The 18,720-nt window shown below is 44.0% G+C and overlaps 1 protein-coding gene across 4 annotated transcripts in view; it reads right to left on the reverse strand.

Annotated features, from left to right (window-relative positions):
- Positions 1-18,720, reverse strand: part of CBX5 (chromobox 5) — a 229,513-nt gene that overhangs the window by 84,900 nt on the left and 125,893 nt on the right. For all 4 annotated transcript variants that reach the window (XM_085654745.1, XM_085654746.1, XM_085654747.1 and 1 more), the window contains 2 exons: positions 3,792-3,833; positions 3,251-3,303 (listed from right to left, as the gene is read on the reverse strand). The gene's annotated coding sequence lies outside the window, so the exon portion shown is untranslated. The remainder of the gene's footprint in view (positions 1-3,250; positions 3,304-3,791; positions 3,834-18,720) is intronic.

The raw sequence follows: 18,720 nt of genomic DNA on the forward strand, positions 1-18,720 counted from the left end.
CTGGAGGATACATGTCTCACAAGCAAGCCAGCTTAGGCTCATACAACCTGTTGACCTGGAATGTACGGGGACTGGGAGCTGTGACTAAGCGCCATAGAATACATGCCTATCTTCTTCGGAGACGGGCACAGATAGTATTTTTACATGAGTCCCACCTGATGGAGGCAGAAGCGGCGAAAACTCGAAAAAAATGGAGGGGCTGCCTATACACTCGGCATTCGCGAGAGGGGCGACCATATGGATTCGCCATGGCGTTCCATTTGAGGAGATGGATAGGCGTGTAGATGATCAGGGGCGGTATATACTACTGAAGGGTACTTTAGATGGCATGCCCCTAATACTTGGTTGTATATACGCGCCGAATTTTGACCAAGACAAATTTTCTCTGACTTGAGCAGAGCTCTAAAGGGGCTAGGATAACATTCCCTGGATCATAGGAGGAAACTGTAATGGGATCCTAGACATAGATAGATCGCATCCTCCATTACACGATGCCAGCACACACAAACAGGCTGAGGGGGTGGGGACTCCGGGACGCATGGCGAACACTACACCCTACGCACAAAGAATATTCCTTTTACTCCTCGGTCCACCAACTCCACGCCAGACTTGATAGATTTCTCTGTTCCCACATAAAAGTCACTCAAATACATCACTCGACATATCTAGCCAAGACGTTCTCAGACCAGAACCCCCTGGAAATTACTCTAACATGGGGCAGGGTCCAGACTCCGGGGCCGACTTGGAAATTAAGGCCTCAACTACTAGAGGATGCCCCCTTTCGGACCTCACTACTCGACACCATCAATAACTATTTTACAGACAACTGGAATACAACCTCCTCCAACCTCAGACTGGGACACATTTAATGTAGTGGTCAGAGGTTCGACAATTAGTGCCACAGTAGGGGCACGTCAGGAAGCACATAAACGACTTATAGCCACTGAGACATTGATGACGGAGCTAGAACCAGCAGCAGTGTCAGATGAAGAAAAACAGGCATCTCTCCAGGAGGTTCACATTCGACACGCAGAAACGCTGGAAACACGCAGGCTCCTTGATTACAGAGCGTATACGCAATTGAAACACACGGATGCTGATAAATCAGGAACATTACTAGCTCGGATCCTAAGGGATCACTCGGAAACACCTTTGATCACCTGCATCCGTTCACCACAGAAAGGAATGCTTAATACGCAACTTGAGATTAATGAAGCGTTTTGCACTTAACTCAGTACCCTGTATGCGGCACCAGTGCATATAGATGACGATCTTCGAAATACCTTTGACAACTTGCAATTTCCCCAGATAACGTAGGCTATGAGGAGGGACCTTATAGGCCCCATCACTCAACATGAAATAAGAGCAGCTATCAAAGGCCTTAACCGTAATAAAGCCCCAGGCCTAGTTGGTCTGCCCGTGGAATTCTATGCAATATATTCAGATGTTTTAGCACCTAAAGATGTATAAAGCGGCTTGGGATGCCGGTAGGCTACCACACTCCACGATGCAAGCTATAGTGGTGTCACTTCCCAAGCCGGGACATCACTGAGATGTCCAATTATAGACCGCTTTCGATGCTGGCCACTGAATATAAAATCCTCAGTAAAGTGCTGGCTAGCCGACTAGCCCCTGCTCTCCCCATTCTTATACACAGGGACCAATGTGGATTCCTCCCTGCATGTAGCACTTCACTCAATATTAGGAGACTTCACCATATAATGGGGGCCACTCCCAGCTAGTACGACAGGATGCCTGGCATTGGATTTACGTCAGGCATTTGACTCCATTACATGGGAGTACATGTTTGCAGCCCTACAGCGTTTTGGTCTACCACGGGACTTTCTACGCTGGGTGCTCCTACTCTATGCTAACCTACTGCAAGGGCACGTACCGGGAGGTGCATTTCCTCAGCATACTCGGTACACAGAGGTACTAGGCAGGGGTGACCACTTTCCCCTCTTCCGTTTGTGCTTGCATTGGAACCACTGGCCATAGCTCTGAGGCGGTCGGCAGGAGCTCTGGGAATTCCCATACAGGATGACACACACCTTTTATCCATATACTCAGACGCTATCCTTATATATCTACGAGACTTAGAGGGCGAGACAAACTCACTCCCTATGATTTTCTCCGCCTTCGAGACTATCTCGGGCCTGGCTATTAACGCAGGAAAGTCAGAAAATACGTGGTAGCCAGGCCTGACCGAATATAAAATTTGGTCGCGCACTGTAGATCATGTATCGTCTGGGCCAAAGAGGTCCAGGATCTTCCGGATCCATCACTAAGATTACATTGGTCATGTCCTAAATGGCATGTGTGTAGCAGCCCGGCAAGCAAACTGTATTCACGGATAGCAGAGCTAAAGCAGTAGAAGTAGATGTTTTCTTGCCAAAGGCATTGATCCTTTGAGATTTTTTTATCCGAAGTAATAGATGAAAAGTACTTTTGATTCACTCTATTCTTTGAAGCCGGCACAATAAATATTCCAGGAGTGAGGCCTGGCTATCTGCCTGTTCAGAGGTGGACAAGAATATGGTTTCGACCAAGCAGCCATTGGAGTATATACTTTCTAGGAGAATTGGTCTCAGAACATTTATTTTTCAAGCGAGGGTAGCAGTAATTCTAGTAACTCCGCTGCCTTCTGACCCAAAACTACAAATATTACACGCACTTTCGTTGGTGGCGTATGTGGCGAGTTAAGCTCGGTCTCAGGAGGTTTCAAGCTCACCAGGCAATCAAGGAATAAAAGCATCATCTGTATAATGAGGTGTTTTTGGTGCTGGCTGAGGGTGCGGTCGGATAAAGCTAACCCCATCATCCAAAGTGTGCTCCCTGTTCTGGCCTAGGATCAGAGTCAAAACAAAAATTATAATGGAGCCTCTGTTGGTTGCAGCAATGTGGCTGTGGCACACGGTCCTGCATGGTGAATGCACTCTTGAATTCTGAAGATCGGTCTTGATTAATCATCTCATTAAGGTAGAAAAAGAACAATTGTACAAGAAAATAAACAACTAGATGAGGCAATTTAAAAAACAATTACATAAAGGCCTGGCTCACTAGGAGAAGGCTTGCTTGTAGGATCTCTAGACAAACATACATCAAAGTACAACTGAGCAGTATCTTTGACAGAGTAGAACTGTGACACACAGGGCGTGTGCTTAGTTTAGAAACATGTACCCACTAAACAGATCTTCCCAAACACAGATCTTTACACGATCAACAGTTAACAGTCATATTGCGTACTAACCTGTGTAACACCTACAACAAAAAATGTTTTGTAAAGATTCTGGGTGGGGAAGTCTGAAAAAGATGAAAAACGTATTCAGTAACAAAGTATAATTCAGTTTTCTTTAGAACGGAATAGAACAATCTGAGTGAGTTTGAGATCGAATGTAAAATTCTTAAACTAATTTACTGAGAGCAGCTGAGAGTTTAGTGCGGACTGCAAACGTATCTACACTGGAAAAGTTTTAAGGGTCATCTTAAACATATACACGTCATTACAAAGGTGATTCTACTACAAAAGTAAAGATTACGAATCAAGTTCACTTTAAACATTTATACCATGGAGCATTATTCATGTGCAACACATCCAGGAGACGTAACGAACATAAGGAAGCCATCTGAAATGTGTTTTGGGTCTAGGCTAGTTTTGTTAATGATCATGTGTTATTAGCAGCATTTCACAGGTTTGAGTACAAGATAAAGAATATTTACAATGACCTACACTCGTCAAAGAGAATCATACGAGCTACTGGCAAAAAATGAACGAGTAAAAATGTACACACCTTCCCCTTGACCAACTTGTGTTCCAACAGTCACAGAAAAACCTAAAAGGGAAAGGAAAAATAGAAGAAAAAAAACATAATCATCTAACCAGTTGGTGAAGTAACTAACTTACTTAGCATGAGTTTTTGGTATGCAAGGTGATAATATTCCCTATACACTACACACAAAATTGTTTTCAGGCATCACAGTTAGACAAAAACATAACAGAGGACGCAGATTAATTTTTCTTTAGGTCTCGTCTGAGCCAGCACACATGAGCTGCTCTGCGAGGCTTCTGGTAAGGACTTAACTCTGAGCACACGCTTCCGCGTGTGCTTTTTTTTTGCTCACCCGCTATTGGCCTTTGCGCGCGTCTTTCTAAGAAAGACAGTACGCAATTGGCCAAAGGCGGGTGCATGTCCCGCCTTCTCTCTGCCCTGGCCTAGGGAGCTCAGGAGCGAGCAGCAGCGCGGCCGTGTGCCAGCTGCATACCTGACATTCTTTGCTGTGCGCGCACCGCGCTTGTTTGAGGCATGTGACTCATTTAGCTCAATGTCCTTCCACTGGGGAAGAAAACTCCCGAACTGCCAAGCCATTGTGCATGCAGTGTTCAACACTCCGTCAATCATCCCCTTTTGTTTTGCTTTGTTCGCCCTAAGTTGGCTGGGTATGCTCAGACGTGGGTCTCTGGCTCACTTTGCCACTGGATTCAAGCTAGCCTGGCCGATGACGGCTGATTAGCCAGAAACTGGTCCCAGGATGCTTGTTTACGGTCCAGGGAAGACATGGCTTGTCAGTTCGGGCTGGACTGCTCCCATGAGGCACAGGGTCAGACTGATTTGCATATGGCCATGTCTGAACTGGAGTGGCGGAGTGACCTAAAGAATGATGGATTAAACCCAGATCAGTTGACTGGGGGCGAGTGCTTGCAATGTTCAACACTCCGTCCATCATCCCCTTTGGTTTTGCTGAAGTAATACATCAGCAGTTTTTATCTATGGAGTGAGAAACATTCCTGCCCCCGCCCAAATAATGCTATTAGTGAACCAAGAGAAAAGTTAAGGGTCATGTGTACTTTATATGTGGTTTAGATTTATATTCTACATTGCGCAAAAGTTTAGTCTATTAAATCAAATAAGAGTTTTATGTACATCAGACATGCTGCACTTACATATTTGAAGATGCTCTCATATGTGATAATGAAAAAAGGTGACAAATAAAATATTTACCTACGATGACAATTTGAGACGAAACTAGGTGTCAAGCGCATTTTGGTTAGGTTGAGTAGATTATTCATGTTACTAGCCTTGAAGGTCTGGTAAAAAAAAATCTGATTTTTCAAGGCCTGCCTAGTGGCAGATTACAAGAAACAACCTGAGCATGTCATCACAAGAGATGCACTTTTCCCCTCCTCCTTGGTCCCTCAGACCATCCACCTTCCATTCCTTCTTGTATAAAGTATCACACGTAGTTCTGCTGATGTCTTCCATAGCTTGCATCGCAACAGAACCTGCAGGTTACACTTCCCTCTAGATCAAGTGTGTGAGGCCTTTGAACTGCCCTTTTCCTGACCAAGCCAAAACAGCAAAATGTGCCTTCCCTCAAAAAAAAAAGTAGATTTGTTTTATTTTTCTATAAATACTATCACTATATGACTTGCTGTGCAAAGATACCCCTCTTAATATCTTTCAGGGACAAGCAAAGCAGTATATAAAAAAAACGATTGCAAATTTAAGTGGAAATTTATATTTAGTATTTTTCAGGCTTATACCAACTTGCTATTTGTGTGGGATGGGGTGGGGTAGAGAAACAAGGAGGGAATCCCAAGTACCAACCTGAGAAGCTGTTCATTTCTGAAAAGATAACATTTTAAACTTAGTAAAGTGTCATGTTTTTTACTGTTTTCCTAAAAACAAGCAAATCTTTGACATAATGGAAGAGTTCCAAGAGACTCGCCAATATCATTCATGATGGAAGACCAGTCAATCTACTGATGTTCAATTTCTTGGATGGCTCACTAACACTTACACTGGTCTCTCCCCTGAGGCGGAAGCCGGGGGATTTCACTTAGCGCTTAGAAATTTTATCGCACTGTATTTTAGCCATTGATGTTTATTTCACTGTGTCAAACCTTTTTAAAATACTTTTAACAACTAATTGCTGCTACTTACTTGTGCCTCGCTGCCTTGCCATCACTCCTCGCGCGCTCTGTCATACTCTTGCGCTGTGAAGGAAGGGGCCGGCCATCTTGGGTGAGGGAGGGGTAGCGCTGCAGCTGCTCGAAGCCTACGCCCTCCTCACACGGATAAATGGGAGGGAACACTCGTCCGCGCAGCGGGCGCGCCGGCGGCGCGCCGAAGGCAAGCCCGTCCGCGCCTGTCCCGGGCCAAGGGCCACGACCCCTGTTGTGTTCTCCCCTCAAATCAGGCAAACATATGACCGCTCAACTCTTATGAAGCTTCATCCTGCCCCCTCCTCACAATGCACCATATATGATCCTTCACTATTATATAAGGACGCCTACCTGACCTGCCCACACTGCAGCATTATGATCCGGACCTATAACACTATGGTCGCTGTTAACCAGCAGAACGACACCAATGAAGTGGTCACTTTAATGGCACTTATTAATGCACGCTCCTTAGTCAAACACAGCCAAGAAATTGCTGACCTTATTAATGATAATAACCTGGATGTACTGTACATCACAGAAACCTGGGCAGATGACGCCTCAGGCCCCGATTTTGCGGTAGCAGTTCCCTCCGGCTACAAAGTCTATCGACAGGACAGGCTTGGAAAAAAGGGTGGGGGGCTAGCGATTATAATTCGAGAGCACCTTAAAATTCGAACATCACCCATCCCTGTCACCGCTTGTGAAGCTATGTACTTCGATATAAAACTTACAGCTCTCTATAATTTTAAGGGTGTACTTTTATATCGTCCCCCAGGGACCAAAGCAAACTTTCTCACCAACCTCAGTGTTTTAACAGAAGTCTTAGCCACAGAAGCATCTGTTACAATAATGGGCGATGTGAATTTTCATTTAGAACAGCTGGAGGATAGGGATACCGTTGCCCTCATTTCGGACCTAGAAATCATGGGTCTCAAACAACTAGTTACTGCCCCCACTCACAAAGCAGGACATACGCTAGATGGTATCTTCTCCAACGCAGAGGGCCTACATATATCACACATCTCGCCTATGCCTTGGACGGATCATTATGCCATCTTCAGCAGTTTAAAAATTAAGGAAGCAACGAAGAATAACACTGTACCTGCTATAACATCCTCCTTCAAGGTTTGGAAGAGTCTAGACCGGAATAAACTTTTAGCATTACTAGATGAAACCCACCCTATCTTATCTGCTGATCCTATCATCGCTACCAGCCAATTTCATGACTGGTTTAGCGAGGCCTCAAATCATCTGGTACCGACTAAACGTTACTCCAGGAACAGAAGCACTCCTTCCGCTCCGTGGTTCACCGAAGAACTAAGAGTCTTAAAACAGATAAGCAGGAACAAGGAAAGGCAATGGCGCAGAAGCTATGACTCTAAAAGTAAAACTATCTATAAAGAATCCCTGGCCACTTATAAATCGAACGATTGTGGCTACCAAAAAAAAATACTTCTGCGAGCAAATCGAAACATCCAAAAATTCTAGCAGACAACTGTTTACCATTACACGAACTGACTGGTAATGCGCCAGACCTACACCCACCCCCGTCCCAACCACTTTGTGACGCACTGCAGAATTTTTCTACTCTAAGGTTAATAACATCTACCAAGCCTTTTCCTCTCCAAATCACATCAGCAAGGCCCCCCCTACTCACACCAGATCCACTAGCTCCTTGACTAGCTTTAGGACCCTTTCCACGGATCAAATAATTACCATCATGAAATCTATTAAATCAGGTTCGGCCCTGGATCCCTGCCCCCCTGCAGTATTTTCTATGGCAATGGACATTACCGCCCCGGCCATTACTCAGGTCTGCAATACTATACTGACCTCGGGGATCTACCCTAACTGCCTTAAAAACACGCTGATCAAACCTCTATTAAAAAAACCTAGTCTGGACACTGAAGAACTCAAGAATTATAGGCCCATAGCTAGTCTTCCCTTCCTAGCTAAAGTGGCAGAAAAGGCGATGAATCAGCAGCTCTCAGAATACCTAGAAACAAACCTGCTCTTGGATGACACACAGTACGGTTTTCGTAAATTCCACGGCACTGAAACAGCCCTTCTCAAGGCAGCGGATGATATTAGAACCACCCGTGATCAGGGCATGACAGCGCTGCTTGTACTGTTGGACCTCTCGGCGGCTTTTGATACGGTCGACCACAAGATCCTGGTCGACCGTATCGGGAAGAAGGGCATTGACCATCTAGCCAGAGAGCTGATCGCGTCTTTTCTTGCCGACAGAACTCAGGTGGTCACACTGGGACCATAACAGTCAGCTAAGCTGTCGCCCCCGTGTGGGGTTCCCCAAGGCTCATCCCTGAGTCCGACGCTATTTAATATCTATGTGTCGGACCTTGCAAGTATAATAAAGGCATCTGGGATGAGCCTAACCTCTTATGCTGATGATACACAACTCGTATTGGCTATTAAGGATAAAGGAACGGAAGTGGCAGAACGCTTTCAAAATACCATGAGCCAGATAGGAGAGTGGATGGCAGGGAACTGCCTAAAGCTCAACTCCGTCAAAACGGAGGTGGTCATTTTTGGACCCCTCTCTCCGAGCTGGCCTGCTCCTTGGTGGCCCCCCGAGTTCGGTACTCCACCCAATCCGACCTCTAAGGTTAGGAACCTGGGAATTATGTTTGATGATCATCTAAACTTTATGGCACACGCCAATAAAGTAGCAGCTACCGCTCATTACAAGTTAAAGATGATAAGGAAAATCATGCCAGTTCTTCCCGATGTAGCTGCCAAAACTCTGGTAACCTCCTTGGTCCTTTCCTCTTTGGACTACTGCAACTCGCTTTTTCTTAATGGTCAAACCAGAGTCATAAAAAAACTACAAACCATTCAGAACGCGGCAGCACGCCTCCTGACAAGATCACCCAAGTTTTCACCCACTTCGACACCATCAAGACACTCCACTGGTTGACGATTAAGAATAGGATCACTTTCAAATCTCTTTGTATACTTTATAAAACCCTACACGACCAAGGTCCACGTCCTCTCAAGGACCAACTTAAATTCTATAGACCAACTAGACAACTCAGATCCTCGAGTCTTAATAATCTAATGGTCCCACGCTCTAAAACTGTCTCATGGGGTGACCGCCGCTTTACGGTAGCAGCTCCCAAGATCTGGAATATGCTTCCTCAGCATATCAGATCAAGCAAATCCTTATTGCAGTTTCGCAAGAGCCTGAAAACTTGGTTGTTTAACCAGTAATTCCCAGGGTCCTTCTCAATGCTGTGGAGAGTCAGTCGTTCAGTCTAGCGCCGAGACGCCTACGGGTATTCGTTCGCGCTTTATAAATGCCCAAATAAATAAATAAGGTTATACTATAAACCTTCAAGACAGAGCAACCACAAAATTAGTTGGACTGTCTGAATTCAAACCACTGTACAAAAAAAAAAAAAGCCCAGAATGATAATGGAGAAATGCGTGACGAGAAGGATTAAAAACATGGTACAAAGACAATACAGTCGCTACAACACTATAAATAAATATAAAAAACTCAGTACTCAACACAGTCCGGGTACCACTAACTCAATTATGTTTTCAAAATAATCACTGAAATACCACCCCCCCCTCCAAAAAAAAATAAAAACACCAGAGTGCACTGAGGGTCATCGCCGATCACTCCCAAGAACAATGCATCTCTGGCAGCCTAGCAGTTCGGGCTGGACTGTTCCCATTGGGTGCAGGGTCCAGACTGATTTGCATATGGCTGGGTTCAAACTGGAATGGCGAGCAAAAAAACAATGAATTTAGGCCCAGATCTCTGTACTGGGGTGAATGTATGACATTTTTCTGCATTCTGTACATTAATTTTTCTTTTTGCATTTGTCACCCCGAATGGGACTGGTATGCCCAGACGTGGGTCCTGTACTCTCCATGCCACTGGACTCAAGCTACCCAAGGCACAGTCCAAGCCAAACTGAAGACGGTACCATTTAAACAATAACATAACCAACCCCAGATCTGATCCACTTTGTTGGGCTTCATTACAAATGTGCAGTTTCATCATTTTTAACAGCCAGCTTGGGGGACACACACCTCCTGCAACAAAGTAATGCTTCAATTAATCTCAGCTACTGGCAACTGATTGCCTGCATTCCAGTACACGATTTTTCATCCACTGTGCCACTCTAAAGATCAGTCAAATGCAAGCCAATCTTGGAGCAGCCCCTAACAGAACAGTCCTGCTTAAATTGACAAACAAGCTCTCCCCTTGAGTAGAACAAGTGAACGACTAGTAGTAGCATTTCTACTTCCTCCCTCATTATGAGGAACCAGAATTTTTTTTAGGGGTGGGCGCAAGTGGTGTAATTCTCTTTAGCGCTATTGCCGCAAAATTACTCGGAATTATGTGCAATTACGTGAGAAGCTTAAGCAAGCATTTAGAACTATTTTCTTATAAAATGCACAATCTTCCAAAATCGGCAACAGGGTGCAGTTTGTGAAAAGAAAATAGCACTAAATGTTGCAGGAGACAAACAGCAGTAGCCTGCAGCCACTGACTGTTAGTTGTTCAAGTGCTCCAGCAATGGGATTTTTCCCCGCCCTCTTCGCCTCTATGTCATGTACTCAACTCCACTCTTCCCCCAAAAGAACATATCCCCACGTTCTCTCTTAACCCAGCAGAACCTGCCACTCCCCAATCCGAATGCACCAACACCACCTATGCCCACTCACATACCTAAACCCCATGATCTCCCCCTCCATCAAGGGCCACTTGCCGTGCACAAAGACCAAACTACCACACCAGAATCTTCACAGTCCTAAAAACCATATCTGGCGAAATCAAACCATAGCCCACACTCTAGCATATGATGACCACCAGCCTACCTGTGTGCCACTGATCCAACCACCTCTCAACGGATCCACATACTTACCAGACAGGAACTCAAAATCAATACTATGCTGGAAGAAATCACCTCATTGCGAAAGGTCAAAGAGTTGCTCCAACTAGCTTCCTAATCACACAACTATGGGAAACACTGATCATGCCCTCTAACACCTCACGCTCTACCACCTGGTCAACTATCCCCTAAAGTCTAGACGCACCACTACTGGAATGTCACAACTAGAAGCGGAAATCCTGAGCAACACATACGACAAAGCTCTCAGTCAACCTTGCTACTCCAAGATTCTGGTTATTCATTGCACCATTATTTGGATCCCAGGTAGTAACTGCCCTCCCAGGCCGCTTGCCCAACTCACTACCATCCAACCTAATCAATCTCAACAGATATCTCTCTCTCCCCCCCCCATGTTAAACTGTATGCTATTGAACAGTCAGTCAACAGTCAAGTATGCAACAAGTAGCGGAAACTATCCTAATAAATAAAACTGACATTTGTTTTCTGACAAAAACCTGGCTAAACAGTCACTCATCTCCCATTATCAATCACCTCACCGGGCTTCTCAAACATTTGCTACGACCGTAAAGGTTGCATTGGTGGTGGATTAACTATCTAACATAAAAACAACATGTGCCTAAAACCCTTACACACTGCCAAAAACTAACTTTGAATATCTAGAAGTGGCTCTCTCAACCAAAGGTTCTACCCCTATCAAATTTGTCTGCATCCATCATCCACCAGGTGAAAAACCTTGAGCAATTAACAGACCTAATAATGCAAAACTCCACAGGACACCACAGATGTTCTACTAGGAGTTCTGAACATGCATGATGCCGAAGGCACAAGAACACAAGCCTTCTCCATTCCTCCTTAAAAAGAATGGTCTCACTCAACACCGCAAAGAGTAAACTCACAATAAAGGCTCCAATTGCAACAAAATCATCACCAATAAAAATACCATATCCCTCCATTCCATCCTAACTACGGATTGAACTGACCACCACTTAATTCTATTCTAATTTGATGTCTCCCAACTTAAGCTTCCCACCCAAACTAATCGTCCTAAGCACTGGGCAAGTAATATGCACCAAATCCCTCAGAGTTAGAACCCTTAATCAGTTGCTAAATTCTACCTCTACCCTAGCTTACTCCTGCCGGCTACCTTACCTCTAACTAGAACACAAAAATGGCAGACATTTTTGACAGTGTCGTCCCACTAAAACTCAAGAACTATCCCTCCCAGATCCTTGTACGATAGAGACCTTACAAAGGAGAAATGACAACTTAAGCAGACTGAAAGAACCTTGAGACCACAAACCTCTGTCCTCCGAGCTGAAAGCTAAAATACAAGAAACATCTAGAAAGAAATCCTCTTTCTTCCGAGCTCAAATTGACATCAGAGACAACTTAAAGACCTTTTCAACACACAAGAACAACGATCCTCTTTCCCACAATATTCAGTGAAAGATTTGCAATTCTTCTCAGAAAAATAAACATCTAACTCTCTCTCTCTACCCCTCCACCTCCCCACCCCTTACCAAAGATGGTCCTTCTACCAAAGCTAGCCCCCCTCCACACTTCCATCCAATGGTGGTCCCCTCAAGCCCACCCAATCAGTGAGCCAGTATACCAATAATCACATACAACTGAAAAACAAGGCAGCCTGGACAAAGTTAAAAAATCTCAGAAGTCATTGAAATACTTCCATGTATGAAGCCAACACCGCACCTCTCTGAGCCTCTTGCCACCACTCTTGCAAAAATCTCAAACACATCTCCCCAACAAGGACTACAATCATTAGCTTCTCCTTATCCAGACTGTCAGCCTCCCTTAAACTCGGCCAAGTCACCCCCTTATTAAAAAAGCCAGACACCGACCGAATTACCTTAATAAATACAGACCTATAACTAAACCTCCCTCTCCTAGCCAAAACTATAGAAAAATGTGTGCTTAACCACATTAGGAAACTTCAACCCACATGACACCATCCAATCAGGACTCAGAAAAGCTGTATTACTGAAAGGGACCATTTTTCATTGGGGTAACACGCTTGGTAGGTGGAGCAGTGTGCGACCAATTAGACTTAGCTGTATTACTGAGACTACAATTCTGAACATCACTGGTGACTGCACAGATCTCTAGACGATGGGGAGGCCTGTCTCTTAATCTATCTGGACCTCTCAGTGGCCATTGATACAGTTAAGCACAACATCCTCCTAAACACCCTCTCACAGCGTGCAGGCATGGACGGTACTGTCCTTAAGTGGTTTGCCTCATATCTGAACCAACAATCTCAACAAATCAAATTAATCAATTCCACCTCACTTTAAGTATCACAAAGAGTTCTCCAATGATCAATCTTGTTGCCTGCCTAGTTCAACCTCTATATAACAACGCTTGCAGTCATCCTGAAACAGGCCAGTATTGCCTACCATCTCTATGCAGACGACATCCAACATCAAAATCTCGTCATCTAAAGACATCCAATACCTGAACAACACTCTCTCCAAGGTACAATCTTGGCTGACCAAAAAACACTTAAAAGCTTAACCCTAACAGAACCCAACTCCTCATCCAGCCAAAAGGAAAGTTCTCTACTAGCCACAGCTTGCTTGGCACCTAAACGCATTAAACTGTAAATCTACAACTCTGTTAAGTCACTGGGGATTTCACTTGACAAAAACGTGAATATGAAAGATCATAATGCCTCATCATAATGTGCCTTCTACACGCTGAAACACCTGGGGGGAGGGGGGGGGGGGGGTGTAAACCCTTTATCCTCCTTGAAGGCCTTAAGACTGTAGTGCAGTGTTTCCCAAACTGTGGTCCGGGGACCCCCAGGGGTCTATAACACATTGCCAGGGGGTCCACAGGCAGCAGTTTAAAAGGCACTGCAAAGTTCCTTGTATAATTAGCAGTTTTCGAGCAACAATAAAAAGGGCCAAGATAACACCAGTGATTAATGTATCTGCTGTAGAGAGATGAGTTTTGTCCAGTAGCAGCGTTGACTTATCTAATGTAGCACAGAGGGTTAATATGCCTACTGCAAAGAAGGTGTCAGGGATGTGGAATTCCAATAGCCCGACGCCCGGGACATATTGTTTGAGGTCATGGACAACAAGTTTTATTGTGTATTTTGTCCTTGGGACAAGTAGGCCCAACCTCCTGCAGGACAAATCCTTTGGCTGTCCGTTTGCAGTACCACAATATGGATTGGGGAAGGGCACTGTCTGCAGTTGAGGTAATGTGTGTGTCTTTCTGTTCATTCTGTTCAAACTTGTATTTATGGTTCATTAATGCAAAGCCTTTATTATTAGGGTGTGCACTAAAAGTAAATGTAAGCTCGGCCTGCACTACTGACGGTGATTCCAGTATAAATGTGTACACACATTTTCAAAGTTTATTAATATGAGGCTATGTATAATGCTCCCAGAATGCTCTCATTATATGCAAATATTTGCAGATGCTTGAAAGCAAGAGTGATGATTCTTTGCTTCCAAAATAAAAGGTTCACAAAAAACATGAAAGCTGGAAAAAAACATTTTGCCAACTACTGTAAAATGTTAGGTACCATATCTTTGCAGCATCATTTAGTAACCTGTTGATGTATGCTTGTATTTCCCCAAAATATCCATAACGGAAAATCAGTGTAACCAGTATAAATAAGATTATGGGATACAAAAATAAACAAGCATTGCCAAGGCCAGGAGGTCTGAAATTGGTGGTCAGCCTTTTGGTTTTGTCAAAGCGTGACTTGTTTATGCATGGTTTTTGTAAAATCTTATTGGTGTGGGAGCTGCTGGGTCCTCGCCATTCTAACAAGCATTGGCAAAAGCAAAAATAGTTTTTGGTCTCAAAAAGCACACTTTGCCACAGCCGTTCCGGGCACTGAACAAAACTACTTTGTGTGCCAATATCCTCCTTGTAAGAGAGCAGAATACTGTTACTCTCAGTGAAGCCAGCTGATAGACCGAGAGAGAGAGCGAGAGACAGAATTTTCTTAAACACAAAAGGTCATGATCAACGCCAAGGCTCATTTGAGGCCCAATTATTAAAGAAAGTCTCAAAAGTGCACTAATGGTATATATACTTGCATTAAGTGCATATATACAGTTTCTGTGAATTCACAAGAATTTACAGAAGTAGGCCTAGAAATAGTACTCCTAGAAAATATTTGTGAACTGCATTTTAGCATGAGCATATGTGCATGTGTAGATTTGCTCATGTGAAAATCTGAATGTTTTAAGTTCACTTTTCCTTCAACCACTTTTTTCCCAGTCCTGGAAAAAGTTTTATGTCTGCCACTGTCAGGAGTTGGTGAAAACCCTTAAAACATGCAAGTTAGAAGGTTTGCATGGACTCCAAAGAGCATTCAGACCCTTGAACTATTGCTTACCACTACCTTCAGCCCCAGCATGTAGACCTGCAGAAACGTAGCAACATAAGGGAATTGCTAGTATTCAAACCCTACTATGGTACGAGCCCTGGCATAATTGGAGAGGCTATATCAGAACTGTTATATAATGAGTTTGCTGCCGTAATTTGTTGCCGCACTACATGGGACAAGTGGATTTTGTTACAGGACAAGTAGATTTATGAATTCCCTCGAGCAAAACTCGACAGCGTCTCCATAGGTTAAGATTTTAAGTTTTAAAAGCCAGACACAGCTATAATGTCCTTGGTGCCTGCAGTGATAACCGTCAGGAAGTCCAAGGAGGCTGGCAACAGTAAACCCACATACCCTGCATTGTACATACAGGGAATATGGTAGCTTGGGTGGATTTAAGGAAAATCTGGGACCACGCAAACCACGAGCAGAGAGCATTAATGCAATGTATGCCAAGCGCGCAACACCCATTGGACGCAAAGGGCTTCAGCCCCCCCGTCGTGTTTGGCAGCCCGGGATGAGACAGCTTCCCAGGCACGCACACAGCCGCACCCGAGCACTTCACAGGTCTTTAAAAGACCATTTGCATGTACACAGCCGCACCCGAGCACTTCACAGGTCTTTAAAAGACCATTTGTATGTTAATGATGCCTCGCTGTTCTTTCACCCCTTCTACGAGCCCCTGCAGCCCCAATCTTGCTTAAAGATTCAGCCCCCCGAAAAATTTAGCCCCATCCCCCCCCGAAATTTGGCTCTAGTTGCGCCTCTAATGCATGCACCAGGGTCAAGATGGTGGCCAATCACATCCGTGAGTAATGCACAAGGGCACTACAAGGAGGTGTGCCAGGGTATTGCAGGGGTCCACGTGATGTATCTGTAAGTAAAGGGAGGGCATTGGAGCACTGTCACTGTGCGTCACGTGATATATTTGTGGGCACACCTTCAAAACTTTGCTTTGAGAATGCGATGGTTAAAGAAAGGGAGCTTAGTGCCGATAGCCTTTTGGCGAAAGAAATATGGTAATTGTTACTTGGGCGGGTCGGTAATCATAAAAAACAGAAATTAATGTATCCTTTTGTCATAGGGTGCCAGGGGGGAGCCAACACACTTACAGAGACAGCCATCTGCACTGGCCAGGCTTAAAACCCTGCCCTCCCTCCCCCATGCTGCTGACTACACATGTATGGATTAGAAAAACAGAACCAATAAACGGGCAGTGTGTGAGCTCTGCCGATGTAGTGATAGACGTAAAAAGTCTGATTTACAGCCCGATTCTGGGGGGACATCTGCCGCCTGTGCTCTTATTACCGAGTGCAATGTCGTGCTCGAAGAAGGAGCTTCTCGCAACTGCAGCAGAATAAATATCAATGACGCGCTATGTGCACACCGTCTCATCCGCACCGATCCATCGGCATACATTGAACGCCCTGGACAAGGATCTTTTATTTTTCTTTGCCAATCCAATTTGGATCGGTAACCAACAATTGAAGCAATTTAGAGCCCACGCAGGATCTCAGTTCGGAAAGGGCTGTCTGCTGGTCGGGGGCTGAACCATACAGCAGCTGCTAGCCCCGGTGTTCCTTTCCCAGCAAGGGGCGTGAAGGCTGGCTTCACATGCGCTGCCTTGTGTGGTGCTTGTACTGGCGAGGGGAAGGGAATCCCTGTGCCACTGCCTTTCTCCGAGGCTAAGCAGAAATGCCTCGGAGAAAGGCAGCGGCGCTTTCGGATTCGGGGGCGTGTTTTTCTGTTCTCTCCTCTTGCCATTGGCTGGAGGAGATAATTAGAAAAGTAACGAAAAAACACGCCCCCGAATCCGAAAAGGACGGGGCCTGTTCGGAGTGACAAAGCCTCTTCTCCAATGGCTGGCCAGCATTCAAGAGGCCAGCCAATCAATTTTCAATTTTCTGATGAAAAACGATGACCCGGGACCTGTTGAACTTTCTCCGGATGGTCAGAAATGTTCTTTTTTTTTATTTTTTATTTTTTGACTGTAAATGACTATTGCATGTGAATTATCACTTTTGGAACACAAATACGTGTGTTTAAAGTCATTTTAATGCCTGAAATTGGTCGAAATAGAAGCTTCTGAGTAGGAGAAAAAGTCTGTAAAAATGGCAATTTTGGTCACATTGAGGCTTTAAAAAGTAGTTATTCAACATGAGGCACAATCCAAGTGACATTTTGAATCAATTTTTCTACAGTAAAAAAAAAAAAATTCTGATGAAAAACGATGACCCGGGACCTGTTGAACTTTCTCCGGTTGGTCAGAAATTTTCTTTTTTTTCTTTTTGATTTTTTGACTGTAAATGACTATTGCATGTGAATTATCACTTTTGGAACACAAATAAGTGTGTTTAGAGTCATTTTAATGCCTGAAATAGAAGCTTCTGAGTAGGAGAAAAAGTCTGTAAAAATGGCAATTTTGGTCACATTGAGTCTTTAAAAAGTAGTTATACACTATGAGGCACATTTGGAGACTTTAAATTCCATGGCAAACTACTCCCATCTTATGATGGCTAGCTTACGTTGCAGTAAAAGATAGAGACCACAACAATTCTAATAGGTCATGCAGACAAGTATTCCATTTTAACACAATAAGGCCACCCAACAAACATGCACAACAAGCATGCACAACAAACGAAAAGGCAGTGTGTATATTGGCCACCCAGATAACTTGGGGTAGAAAAAATAACGCGGAACTCAACTAGGGACGGTTTGAGTTCATTTCTGGAATAATTTGAGTTCATTTCTAGGATAAAGGCTCGACCACCCAACTAAATTAGAGATAAACCTTCCATATTGTTACACGTGGTACATTGGGTATTGATGTAAGAACTTGGGCTCTTAATTATCTATATTTTTTATACTCAAATATCTCTGAAACTAACGAACGGATTTACATCAGATCACAAAAAGCACACTTAAGTATAAACAAAACCAAAAAATACACACAGACCAATTACAAAACTACACAAGTAATGTGGGAGAAAAGCGTATATTGTCAAGGGGACGATGAAAATTGAGTGGAGTCACAGGTAGTGAATAAAATAAAGTAAGGAAGTACGCTGAAGACGACGAGTGAGAACAAGGACTAGATTTTAGAACATTAAATTAGAAAAAAATATAGTCACTGTTACCAAATGATGGGACGGGAACGACGACTAGCCAATGATAACGAATCCAGCATTCTTAATTATGCTCAAAAGATGACAGTTTTTGAATGGAGAAAGAATACTCAATGGACCCGCACGGTTTCCCAATTAAGAGATCATTGAGGGCGGGTAAGGTCATCTAACCAGAAAAAAAAAAAGAAGATATACATATAGCCTTGTTTACGAACGAGCGTGAGGACTTAGTATGAGAATGGATCTCGTATAAGAAAAGGAAAATCATGGCCGACGTTGGTCACTGCTTCTGTCAACTACGTATGTGGGGGTGTATATATATATATATATATATATATATATACACATACATACACACACACATACATATATATACACACACACACACACATA

The sequence above is a fragment of the Triturus cristatus genome, chromosome 4_1, assembly GCF_964204655.1.
Source record: "Triturus cristatus chromosome 4_1, aTriCri1.1, whole genome shotgun sequence".
Taxonomy (NCBI): domain Eukaryota; kingdom Metazoa; phylum Chordata; class Amphibia; order Caudata; family Salamandridae; genus Triturus; species Triturus cristatus.